General features: G+C 45.4%; 1 protein-coding gene across 2 annotated transcripts in view; it reads left to right on the forward strand.

The window, feature by feature from the left end:
- The first annotated feature begins 3,008 nt into the window (after positions 1–3,008).
- The window catches only part of ZBTB44 (zinc finger and BTB domain containing 44), a 38,166-nt gene continuing 28,013 nt past the window's right edge, over positions 3,009–13,161 (forward strand). For both annotated transcript variants that reach the window (XM_054997638.1, XM_054997640.1), the window contains exon 1: positions 3,009–3,396. The gene's annotated coding sequence lies outside the window, so the exon portion shown is untranslated. The remainder of the gene's footprint in view (positions 3,397–13,161) is intronic.

Here is a 13,161-nt window from a genome sequence, read left to right on the forward strand (position 1 = left end):
GAAAAGTAAGAAGGCAAGACAAGGTAAGGTAAGGTGTTTTTATTGACTTTTTATTTTCAGCATACGAATTGCTGAACAGCACTTACTTCATTCACCCAAGAGATTAGCACAGTTACATTATGAATTTATAATACGGTAATGGCTGCTGGCTTAGATGGCTTTAAATGGGGATTAGACAAATTAATGGAAGACGGGTTTATCAACGGCTATTAGCTGCAATAGCCAAATGGCGGCTCCAGGTTCAGAGGTAGCCAGCACACTTTACATAGCCAGCTCTACAATGACAGAGAGACACTGAGGGCGGCAACCTCCACCACAGCTACTGTCTTTCCCTGGTGCCACCACACCTACTAGCCAGAGTAATCAAACACTTGTGTTTGGAACACACTGTTGGGCATGCATGTCTTGCCATGCTGGGGAACAAGGAAAAGAACATCATTTGCTTCAGATCCTGGGTAATAGTGCGGTAGGGAGGGTGGCAGCAACAAGGGGATGATTACTTGGGTGGTAGTAATGGACTGGCCATTTTACTTATAGGGAAATTTCCCAATGTATTGGCAAGCAGAGCCAAGACCTAGCCAGCACCTCAGGGGCAGCATCATTTAGACCCTGTATCAGCAATGGTAACTGGTATCCATTCACCAATGTGTTTTTCTGCACTGCTGTCAGTTTTCAGGAGGAAGCAACGGATGAGCTGATGTCTCATTTGCACAGCTGAGGACCCCTGCAGAACTGACTTGTAGCACCACCGGGGACAATCAGCTTAGGTTTGCGAGCCTCCAGGATACGGCTGCTGAGGGGGCAGTATCCAGTACTTACTAAAGCACTTTCCTTCATAGAATCATAGGGTTGGAAGGTACCTCTAGGGTCATCTAGTCCAACCCCCTGCACAATGCAGGAAATTCACAACTACCCCCCCGCATACCCGACTGCCCCAGTGACCCCTGCTCCATGCCCAGAAGATGGTACCTCCAGGATCCCTAGCCAACTGGCTTGTGGAAAATTGCTATCTGACGCCATGGACAGGTAGCACAAAAACTTCCAGAAGTGATGTCCTCATGCTACTCACAAGAGTGCTCTTCCACTGGCTGTGGGGCCTGTTTGGGGCCAAAATCAGGCCCATGTGAAGAGCAAGAGCATTCCCTCAGCCAGCGTGATGATGTCACTTCCAGATGTGACACTGTTGGCCCCACTGGGAGTTTGCATGCTGTGCATCTGCCCGGGTTGCCTGCCAGTGGCGAGCAATCACCAGGCAGCTTGCAGGCACAGGGGCAAACTGCTAGGAGTTTGCCCACTACCAGCACAGCAGGTAGTGAGAACTGAGAACTCACCTGAGAACTCTACTCCAGATGGCGGCTAAAGATCTTCCAGAATTACAACCAATCTCCAGGCCATAGAAATCAGTTTCCCTGGAAAAAATGGGCGCTTTGGAGGGTGGCGTCTATGGCATTATACTATGCTGAGGTGCCTCCTAACCCTGCCCTCTGCAGGTGCCACCCACAAAATCTCCAGAATTTTCCAACCTGGAGCTGGTAACCCTAGCTTAGCTTGATCCAGGGCTGTTTTCACTTCCCAATCAACTGTTGATGAGCTACTACCAAACTGATTTTCTGCCATCTATGATAATTTTTATTTATTTTACAAAATGTATATCCCCCCTTTCTGCTCTCACAACAGCTGAGGCAGCTAACCAATTAAAACACACACAATAAAATTACATTTAAAAACCACACAAGAAAACCATCATTAAAACCAGAGCTAAAATATATACAACCCCACCCTCCAACAATTAAAAACATTGGGCATGAGAGATCACTGAGGGAATGCCAAAAGAAACATAACATAGCACATACAAACCACCTACACTGCCCAAAGGTCAGTCTGGTCGCCTATATCATTCCACTAAGCAATACTGGGTTTAAAAAAAACCCAGATATTTGTGTCTTGTAAAGGTGTGTTGGATGTTATCCAATTGAATTTGTACATGAATTTATTATTCGAGGAGAGAAACACCTTGAGGGCTCTCACTGGCCTAAAGAGATCAATCTCTTCACAAATCTTTTTCTGGTATCCTTGATGGGGGCAAAGGCAGGCTGCCCACTTGCTTGTTATTTCTCCCACCCTCATAAAAAAATTTCCCTCATCTCTGCCTCCTGCTCCCTGAGGAAGTTCCCCTCACCTTGGTACTGACACAAAATACCTTTATTTGCTGAACTGAATGTTTATGATTTTAATGCACATTTTATTGTAAAATGTTAATACTGATGTTATCTACTCTGAGCCTGTTCATGGAGAGAGCAGATTATAAATTTAATAAACCAAATGACGTAATTTATAGTCCGCCTTTCTCACTGCTCTTTAAAAAACACGCGTGGCTAGGGTTGCCAGCCTCCAGGTAGTGGCTGGAGATCTCCCGGAATTACAACTGGTCTCCAGGCCACAGAGATCAGTTCACCTGGAGAAAATGGCTACTTTGGGGGGTGGGCTGTATGGAATTCTGCCATGCCAAGGTCCTTTCCCTCTCCAAACCTCACTTTCTCCAATTTCTCTAGGTTTCACCCTCCGGATCTCCAGGAATTTCCCAACTTGGAGTTGGCAACCCTAGGCGTGTCCTCTCCTGAGGTGCGCCTTGACTCGGAAGTTTAAGTCCCACACGACTCAACGGGGGCTTCCCAGGGCTTGTTTGTGTTAAAACCTGGGGAGGGAAATATTTACACGCGTGTGCCTGTATCACCGTGCGCGCCCAAAAAAAAAAACCGCGTCAACGCTCGCCTCAGAAACACCAGCCCCGCTAAAAAAAAAAAAAAAACCAGCTCGCGCGCAGGCGCGCGCCTAACGTGTTTCTCCTCCTCCCCCCAACACGGCTTGTGCCCGCCCACCTGCCCCGAGCGCGGCCCCGCCCCCTTCTTTCTGACCCCCCTCCTTTCCCCTCACAGCCGCCGCCGCCGCCGCGTTGCATTGTGGGACACAAACAAAGTGCCCGGCTAGGCTAGGCTGGAGGGAGGGGGGGAGCGGGCAGCTCGAGCGCCTGGGCCCTGCGCGCCAGCCAGCCAAGCAGCCAGTCAGCGCGTGAGTGGCCCCGTGTCGCCTCCCTCTCTCCCCCCGCCCGCGCCTCCTTCCCCTCAGAGCGCCTGCGTACGGGCGCGCGGGCCTCTGCCGCCTTCTCTTCTCCCTCCTTCCCCCGCCCCCCCCCCGCGTCGGACCTTTCGCGAGCCCAGAAGAGGCGACGGCTGTGGTGGTGGCGGCGACGGCGGCCGCCATGGCCCAGCGGGGGCCCAAACGCGGGCCGAGATAGGGGGGCACGCGGGAAAGGCTGGGCCTCCCCACATAGGTAGAGGCAGACACTCACACAAGCCTTACCGGGCCCGGAAAAGGGGAGGGCCCCACCAGAAGCAGGTAACGGGGAATCAGGGGCGGCGGGTGGGTTGGGGTTGGCGAGGGGGGCGGGTAGAGGGAGCCACACAGGCAAGCCCCGCCCCCTCACGGTTTGGCCCCGCCCCATTTCTGGGGATTCCGTCCTCTTTCTGCCCCTCCTTCCATTGCATCTCCAGGCCCCTTTCCAGCCCTCTCCCCTCGCAGCAATTCTCTGCGTTGGCCGCCTTTTCTCCTCTCTGCCCACCCTGTGCGTCCCTCTCTCCCCATTCTTCTCTTCCCACTCCCTGCCATCTGCCCGCTCGTGCTTGCATTGTTGTTTTGGGTTCAGCCTTAGGTATTAGGACGTACTTGAAATTCGACTCGAGGAAATAAGAGAAGGGCCCCTGCCAGGACAGTTTGCAAATCTAGTAAGGCACCAGACGTAATGATGATGAAAAGAGAAGGAAACAAACACATGTAGGTATAGATCAAAATGGGTAGCACTGTTAATCAGTAGCAGTAGAAAAGAGCAAGAGTCCAGTAGCACCTATAAGACTACAAAATTTGTAGTAGGGTATGAGCTTTCCTGAGTCTTCAGTATCTCACAAAAGCTCATACCCTATCACAAATTTTGTTAATTTTATAGGTGCTACTGGACTCTTGCTCTTTTCTGTTGCTACATGTAGGTATATTTGTCATAGTGGCATGGCCACACACCTTTAACCATGTCCTTCCTGTTATTCTTCGGCCTTGCCCTGTTCCTCAAGATTTATTTTTAAAAATCACACGTGCTACCTGCTTCTCCGGATGCCATTAAACACTTTGCTCATTCTTCAAGTTATCCATCCTTTCCCAAAACTGACATTTAGAGTTCTTTGCAGAGTTACTCAGGTCTAAGCTCGTTGACTTTGGTGGGCTTAGTCTGCAGGTAACTGTATAGGATTGCACTGTTGTTCTCTCTTCCTCATAGCTTTGCCTGCAAGCCACCCCATTTCCCCCTTTCTGTCTGCATCAAAGCCTGTTGTCTGGTTCTAGTCTCACAAAGTCTGGCTTTGGCCTTGCTTGACATAACCATCATCAGGCTCTAGGCCTCTATCTCTCCCAGTGCCCTGGCACCTCTTAATTTGGGGGGGGGGGGGTTGCACACGCTGCCAGCTTCCTGCGGTTTGTCTTGTTCTCTGTCATTTATGCACCCTCTATCATCCTTACACATATGACTACTCTGTGGTAGTGGCCCTTAACCAGGCCTTCTGTCATCTCCGCCGTGCTGCTCTCCTTTGCTCCTGGTTACTTTTCTGCCTCTTCTGCATGAGTTCACTCTACTCATCTTTTCTGAAGTCTACCGAAGTGGCACCTACCTTTTGTCTTGCTGCGATGCCTGCTCTCTGTTTCTGTAATTAGCCTGGCATGAAGCCCTTCCCCTGGCATTGTCTCTGTTATATGGCTGTTCATTTGGTTATTTTTCTTTACACTGTGATGTGGATTACTGTCATTGATTCAAAATTCTCTGTCCTTATCCCTTGCAATTTAAAGATTTTGCCTCTCTTCCTTGACATTTCATTCTTTTGTGCTGCTCTTCTTAAATCATCTCTACCTCCAGCCCCGTTTCTTTTACCTTCAGACATATCCATTGTGTTTTGATACGCTACGGTGCTTGACAGAGTCTTAGCCTGGCATTTGATGCTATTGGTAGGCCGAAGGGTACATGGCCACAGTAAGGGAAGACAACAGCATAAATCAATCTGAGGCAAAAGAAATCTAAACACAAATAACTTACATCTAATCTGTTGTGACAGTTGGTTAATGCAGTTAAACATCATTGTATTTAAAATTATTTTAAGTACTGCTCATCGTAGTGCCTTTGCCTTTCTTGTCAAGAGCATTAGAAGCCAAGAGAATGCTTACTACTTAGTAACTGAGTTGAATATTGGCACCACAGATTTTCATTAAAATCAAGCAAGCTGAAGATTCAAAGAAGGTGCCAAAGTCGTACCAGTTTCTTTTCCTTCTGCCTCTCATATCCTAAAGAAGACTTCTCTCTCAGTATTCTTTGTTCCATGTCATCTGTATTCTTACTCCTTCTAAAAATCCTGTTCTCCTTTCCCTTGGTTTAGTTTATTTTTTGTATTACAGGTTTAGGTTCCTTTGGGCTACTGAAATTACTCTCCCTTCTTATGAGGGTGGGTGACACATCACTGCAGAAAATCAATTTCTCCAGCCAGTTTTGTGTGGGCAGGAATTATAGTTGTGTCTGTTGTAGTTTATGTTCAGTTAGGTAAACTGACATAGAACAGTTGATAGTATATGTATATATACAAATAACTTGGAATCAAATCCCAAATAACTGAATAATCTTGCACAAGGTTCTGTTTCATTTTGAGTTCCTCACCTAAATGTACAAAAAGAATAATTATCTTTGTTATAATATTGTTGCAAAAAAATAACAATAATAAACCACATGTTTATTATCTTATGCAGAGACATTCTTAAACCTGCTGAAATTAATGTGCTTAAGCAAGCCTAATACTGTCTAGGGTTGGAGGGTTGCGGTATTTATTTATTTATTTGTTTGTTTGTTTGTTTACATTTACATTTATTTATTTACATTATTTATAGACGCCTTTCTTACTGGGACTCAAGGCAGATTACACAGAATAAGTCAATACAATCATTAGTGTGGGACATGCAATAGACAGTGCAGTAAGATTTGACTTGTGGAAATATGGAGCCACCCAGAGATCAGAAAACAGAGATGAAGCAAAGCCATTGCTTTGCTACATGACACATTAAAATTATGCAAAAATTACATAGTAGAAACCTATCTTCAGTAACAGTATGAACTGTACACAGTGGTATACTCTATAGTCCCTAACCTGTTACCCAAAGCTTGCTTTCTCAGCTATTTTGTTACAGTACAGCCCTATTTCCTATGCAGAAAGCTCTCTTGAATAATTCAGTTTTGCATAGTTTACAGAAGCCAGAAGGGTGAGAGCCTTCAGGACCTCAGCTGGCAGGCCATTCCATAAGATGAGGGGCCACAACAGAGAAAGTGCATGTACGGGCAGTTTGCATTTGCAGGGTGGAATCCGCAGAAGGCCCTTCTCAGATGAGCAAAGCTGCTGTGGAAGCATAGGGGAAGAAGTGGTTCCAGAGATGAGAAGGACCAAAGCCATGAAGTGCTTTTTATGTGATAGCCAGTACCTTATATTGAGCCCAGTAACTGATGGGCAACCAATGGAATGACTGCAGAATGGGAATAATATGCATGTTCCATCTGGCTCTCAATAGCTGAACTGATGCATTCTGTACTAACTGCAGTCTTTGAATTGACTTTGAAGGGAGACCTATGTAGAGCGCGTTGCAGTAGTCTAGTCATGATGTTACCATGGCATAAATACAAGTAGCCAGATTGTATCAGGTAGAGGGGCCATCTTCCAGGCTAGACTGAGTTGGAAGAAAGGGTTTTTGTTTGTTTTTTTTGCAAATGACTGTAAGGTGAATAAAAATAAATGATTTTTCATGTTAGAGATATAATCTAAATTTTTTAAAAAATGGTTTTAAATTAATGCAGGTATCTCATTTCTTAGAACTGAACTTATGATCATTTTACAAACTTATAAAAGGCAGCTTTTTTTGAAATGAAAGAACTATGAAGAAAACAACTTCGTCAATACATAGCAAAACAGTTCATGCATTTTACATTGATACTGAGACCGAGGCGTGAAAGATTAGCACAGAAATCTCCCATTGATCCATTTGGTGATTCTTTTAGTCCAGTATTATGCCTAGCAACTACCTGATCTCTGCAATTAGCTCAGTACCCTAAATTATAAATATTTGACTGTACTTGTTAATCAGACAACCTTCCGTCTTGTAGAAAATAGTGATCTGACCAGTAGCTACTTCACTTCAGCCTTTGTTTCTGGTTGAGATTATTTAATTTTTTGTGAGGTGGGGAGAGAGAACCTAAAACTAAAAGGAATCTTTGTGTTGATTCCAGCCATCCCATTTAGAGCAACTTGTCATAACTGCAAATCATGAGACCCTATTTGAAATAATGATTATGGTTTCCAAACATATCATGTGTATATTTGTTTTGTATATCATTTTCCTAAAACAGTAAATATATTAAACATTTAGGAAACATGATCGTGTACCCCCTAAGGTCTATACAATCAGTATGTTTTATGATTATATCTAATTAGTATATACTTGTATTTGGGAAGTATCTCAGTAATAAATAGAAAATAAATAGAATTACTGTAATCTAGGCCTATCGAAATCAATGGGTTTAGACTGGAGTAACTCTTTTTAGGATTACACTGTCAATTGTGGATTTAAATCACTTTTCCATTTGTTACTGAGATTTAATCCCATTTTATATCAGTCCATACTGAACAGTTGATAGCTTGTAGGATTTATGAAGCAGTCCTTAGAATACAGGAATTATAGTATGACTGTTTCGGAATCGTCTTCTCAACAGTCAACATGGAGGCTACATTAGTAAAATGCAGTTCGGTTTAATTAGGAGAAGAAAATGGAAGTATATCAATAACTACTTTAGGGTAGAAAGTAGAAAGTCTATGTTCAGAGTGATTTCTTTTAAGTTCACAAGCATACAGACTTTGCATTATGACAACAGCCATGAGTTATGAATATCATTCCAGACAGCCATGACCTGGAAATTCTCCATTGCAAGGGATAAGAACTTCATTAAGCTTGAGGCTTGCAAGTCAGGTGAGCTAAAGCAGGCTTTAGTACTATCAGTGTTATGTGTTTGTGTACTATCAGTGTTATGTTTGCAAATCTGGGATGTAGATGTCTTCACAGTATTGTTGAGTGAGGTTTATACTGAGTTATTAAGTCCTTGGTTTAGAACCAGTGGAGTATTTCCAAAGGTGCAAGGACTTCTTCCTGTGGACCACAGCTTTCTCAGCTTTTGTTTCCCACAGCAGTTTGAAATGCCCCCTAAAATCCTAGGAACAGAATTTGATGGTGGGGAGGTCATTTATATTATTGAAATATACTGGAGTGTATTCGAGCTGCCACATTGCTGTCTCTCCCATCACACCATCATTAAGCTGTGTAAAGTAAATTCTGAACTTCATCTCAGCAAACTCATTTTATCGCCACTCTCTTGTTTACCTGATTAGTAGTTTAAGGATGTAGCACAGGCAGATCGAGAAATCATGCAGCATGGCTGAAGATTGTAGCCATTCCTGACAATAGGTTAAAAATACGGGCTTCCCTTCTGCTTGGACAGTATAGGCATTCTATTCTGTTTACAAAGTGTGTAATGCCCCAAGTGGATAATGTACCAACAGATTTTTTTTTCTGGCTCTCTACCTTCATTATTAAGTTCCCCTACCATGAACTTTAGAAGAGCAGTGGTATACTTGTAAAGTTTTTTTTACTGAAAATTGAGAATTCAAGTCTTGCTTATTCTTTTTGTGGACAGCTACAGAGGGAAACCTTTCTTCCAGGCTGGTAAAGTTACAGTGTTGGCCCTTCTGTGCTGAAAGTAGTCACTGTCAACTGTAACCCACAGCATTTCATAGGTCCTGAAGTGGTGTTAGAAATTATACCTAGACAAGGAAATAACTTATATATTAGCTATAACATTTATAAAGGGAACTGTTTCTAACATAGTAATCCATTTCAGGGTTTGTGGTATGTGGGAGGATGTCTAAATCCACATTCCACTTTGCTTCCCAGTTCCGATTCCCATATATCCACCCACCCCACACACAGCATAGCACTGTAGGAGTGGCTGCAGGTCTTGCCAATCTGAATCCCAACCTTACCATCAAAGAAAGACACCAGACAGTGTTATAGTAGCTTCAGGAGTCCAACCCATTGAAGGTTATTGCTTGAATGCTGGGTCAGGAACTATCAGTTATGGGCACTTGGGCCAGCATCTAAGGAGCTGCTTGATCTCATGCAGGAGGCTTGCTCCAGCCCAGTGAAATTTCCTGTAACTGGAGGCAAGTTTCAAAACCTGTTTCAGAACAGCATAGAGGGGGCTGCTACTGAAGAAAAATATGAAGTGCCTCTTTGAGCTCCAGTATTCTGGTGAGGCCTGACCTTAGTGTAGTGCAGCAGCAAAAAAGTTTTAACTCTTTTGCAAGAAAAATTATGCTAGCAATCCTTAACAAAAGATGCAGAAGAGATGTATAATGGCTTATAGCACATCCAGTTAAATAGTTGCCTACCTAGACCTATTGTAAGTGCTCACTGCAATTAGTCTGCCGCCTGGTAGATGCAAACTAATTTCTAATGAAGTTCATCAAAGTGAAGTTCTTAGTGCTCCAAGACTTGAGACTGAAAATTGATAAGACTAGCTTGCTTTCATGCAGATAGAAGAGATGATGCAAGAAGATATTCCTGCCCCTTATTTGTGCACAACAGCTCTGGCATAATAGATGGTAAGCATGTGACAGAAGGAAAGGGGCTACAGAAGCAGCTGAACCATACAGGACAGCTCTCCCTATCTTTTCTTGTTGTAGGTTTACAGGACAAGACTTTCTTTGTGCCCCAGTAGTTGCTACTGCAGAAAAATCTTCAACAATATAACCCATTTTGCACAATCCCCCCCCCCAAAAAACAATGGAAGTTAGCCACATTTTTCCTAAACATGTTTATGTAGAAGTATGTTTCATCTAATGAAGCTGGAACAGAACAACTTAATAAGAATTAGGCAGCTTGCTCTTTTTTTTAATACTAATTTCACGTACAGCTAATAGCTATGTTCATGTAGAGAATCCTTTAGATGATGTCCACAAATCACATGAGCCCAGTGAAGTTTTGTTTCAAGTTGATTGACAGTTCTACCATGATTTTCAGGCTTCTTTGCAGCCACAGGCAAAAATCATCACGCTCTTTCCTCCACATCGCAGTGTCCAGGCTTCCTCTCTTACCTGCTGGTTCTTGGTAACTATGGTCTGTCTTGATGGATGGGTCAGGCAAGCCTCAGTTAGAGGAAACTGTCATTTGCCTCCAAGCTAAAGTTGCAAACCCGCTTTGTAAACTTAAGATTTCTAAATCTGCTTTAGGGGCAAATTGTGGGCGTCTTAGTTTGCTCGATTTGGTCATCACAGCAAACTGCAATTGTCAAGAATCATGGTAGGAAAGAGAAATTCAAACATGGATAAGAGGCACAGACAAGCAACACATCTGAACCAGGCTGTGGTCAATTAGGAAGTTAATACTATGTAGTTCAAGTTTGTCAAATTACTGGAGTTAGTCCTTCACAAATACTTGGATCCTATAACTGAAGTATAAGAGTTGGAGTGGAAAAAAGCAGGATTTTGTTTTGGGAAGATTTAATACCCAAGTGTTTTATATTGCCTGCTTTAACCATTCCACCAAAGGGATGTTTGTCCAATTGTATGATTAATGGAATCTCAGCCTTACTAATGGCAGCCTTGCATATCTATAAACCTTACTAGCCTAGAAAGCAGCCTGCCTAGTAATTTACATGAACGCAACTGCCTCTTTTTTAAAGAGAAAGGTTATCGAATCTTAAGTTTTAGAATGTATATTTTGCAGTGTAATGTAATGCACATTATCCTAGGTTTAGAAAATTAAAAGATCTCTGGGTGGGGGGAAGAATGAGGATGTCTTTACCTTAATGGCAAAAGCTTAAAGACACATTGAAAAGTTTAAAAGTTGTATAGGAGACTTCCATTACATTTTCCCTTCGCAGAATCCAACAAATATAAACAGAACCACCACCACCCCCGCCCAAAGTTGCATCTGCTTACTATAGAAGAAAGAGTAACAGCACAATCCTGAGGCCCACTGGGCACCGGCCCCCACATGCCAGCGTAACTGCGGCAGCACTGGTTCACTTCCTAAGAACCTTCATGGGAGAGCTATGCCTGCTGGCCAAGCCCAGCAAGGCACAGCCAGAAAAAAATGCTCCGTAGTAGCCCAGGAAACACCAGCAGAATCCACCGGTTGCGGGGCAGCTGCAGTTGACAGTGCCGTGGGTGGCAGGGAAAGGCGTAGCCAGTCCGCAGGCCAGGCCATGTTTCCCATCACCAGTTGCCAATGCCCCTCCCCCGCTCCACAGAGAGCTGGTGCATAGGGCAGGAAGATACCTGTGATTGGGCTTGCTGTATCCCAACAGAGGCACCTGCCTTGAGAGGAGCCCTGCCAGGGGGGGGGGACACTGAAGGTGCAGACAGGGCACCTGCCCACTCACCCAAACCTCATTTCTGACAAGGGCCAGAGTGGCAACGGACACACCGGTCGCTTGCCAGCTCCCCCTGCTGCTGCTCCAAGAAACATGTACTCCCTCCTTGAAAAATAAGAACAGAAAGGCTGTGGGACCTGGCAAGGGTTGCAACCTCAGCACTCAAGATCAGTCCCTCAAGTCTCAGAGGTGAGCCAGGGCATTGGGTTCTGAAACAAATGGCAGGAATGCCCATTGGAAACCATAGGAAAGTCTGGAAGGTCCATTAGATGTGATGGGAGCAACAAACAGCCATCGTCTTGTGGTAGCTCCATTGAAACATATTACTATATTGTAAAGATGCAAGGAGAATGCAGGGTAGACCCTGAGAGCCATGCTTCTGTCCTGGGATGACGCCCCCAGAGTGGAATGATGACCTGTAGGACCAGAGAAACTACTCTGGGGGCCGTCATCCCATCCCCTGCACCAGATTCCCGAAGTCCATCCCTGCCTCCACAAACTGCAAAAGGGAGGGTTGTCTGATCTCGCGGGAGAGGAGCCCGAATGATCCCAGGACGTCGCTCCACATACCCCTTTCCCAGCACCAACTTCACTCTCTGCATGCAGCTGTCTCCTGCCTGGCTTATCAGACACCAGCAGCGCTGTCTGTTGGAGAATGAGAGACCTCCATGGTGCCCTCTCCCTGCCAGACACACACAAGCAACATTCCAAGTCCGGCTTCACTGCCTGCAGTAAAATTGAGGGGAGAAAGGGAAGCTGAGCAGCGCCGGAACCTCCAAGGTGCTACTGGACACCTGCTTCTTTTAGCAGCAGAGTGACATCAAGCCACGGAGGCACCCCATCTGTCCCACCCCAGAGCCAGAGACCATTTGCTGGGATGTGTGAAAGGGCAGCCTTATAAGGAAGAGGAGGGGGGCGGGTCACTGCCCTGCACAGGCAAGCAAACAGACTGGGAGGGAGTTGTTTGACACAGACTTTATTGGTCAGCCGAAAGTAAAGAGGATGCCTGAACACATGTTGCCAACCTGCTCGGGAAGGGAGCTGTGCCTGTTATACAGCAGGCAAGGCATCCCCCAGGCTGTTTTTTCATGAGTGGGGTTGACTTGTGGGCTGCCTCAGGAACCGCTCCTGGGGCTGGCTTAGATGGCAGTTGAGAAGGATTACTGGAGGCTGGATGGCAGTGCTCCTCAATCTCCCTGATGAGTCATGACCAGCCTGAAAGGAAAACAGACGTGTGGCGAGGTGCCTGGCATCACACAGGCCACGACCAGGTCTGCCATACCATAGGAGGATGTCCACGGCTGGGGGTCGTGGCAGCGGCTTCATCATCACAGGTGCTGCCAGCAACCAGACAAGGAATGTCTCTCTGGCCGGAAAGTGCTCCTTGTCTGCATCTGGCTGTTCCCATGGCAGCTTGGAGTTCTGATCCTGTGAGGGAGACAGTCATGGGGTGCCATCACACATTAGTCATGAGAGCAAGCACCCAGTCACCCTGAACTGCAACCACACTCTCCTCTGGCCAAAGGGGAAGACCGGATGAGGGGGTCTGAACAGAGCCCCGATGTGGGTTGCTGGAAGCCCCCCCCCAAAAAAGCTGTGTTGAGCTGACT

The sequence above is a fragment of the Eublepharis macularius genome, chromosome 14, assembly GCF_028583425.1.
Source record: "Eublepharis macularius isolate TG4126 chromosome 14, MPM_Emac_v1.0, whole genome shotgun sequence".
In the NCBI taxonomy this organism is placed as follows: Eukaryota; Metazoa; Chordata; class Lepidosauria; order Squamata; family Eublepharidae; genus Eublepharis; species Eublepharis macularius.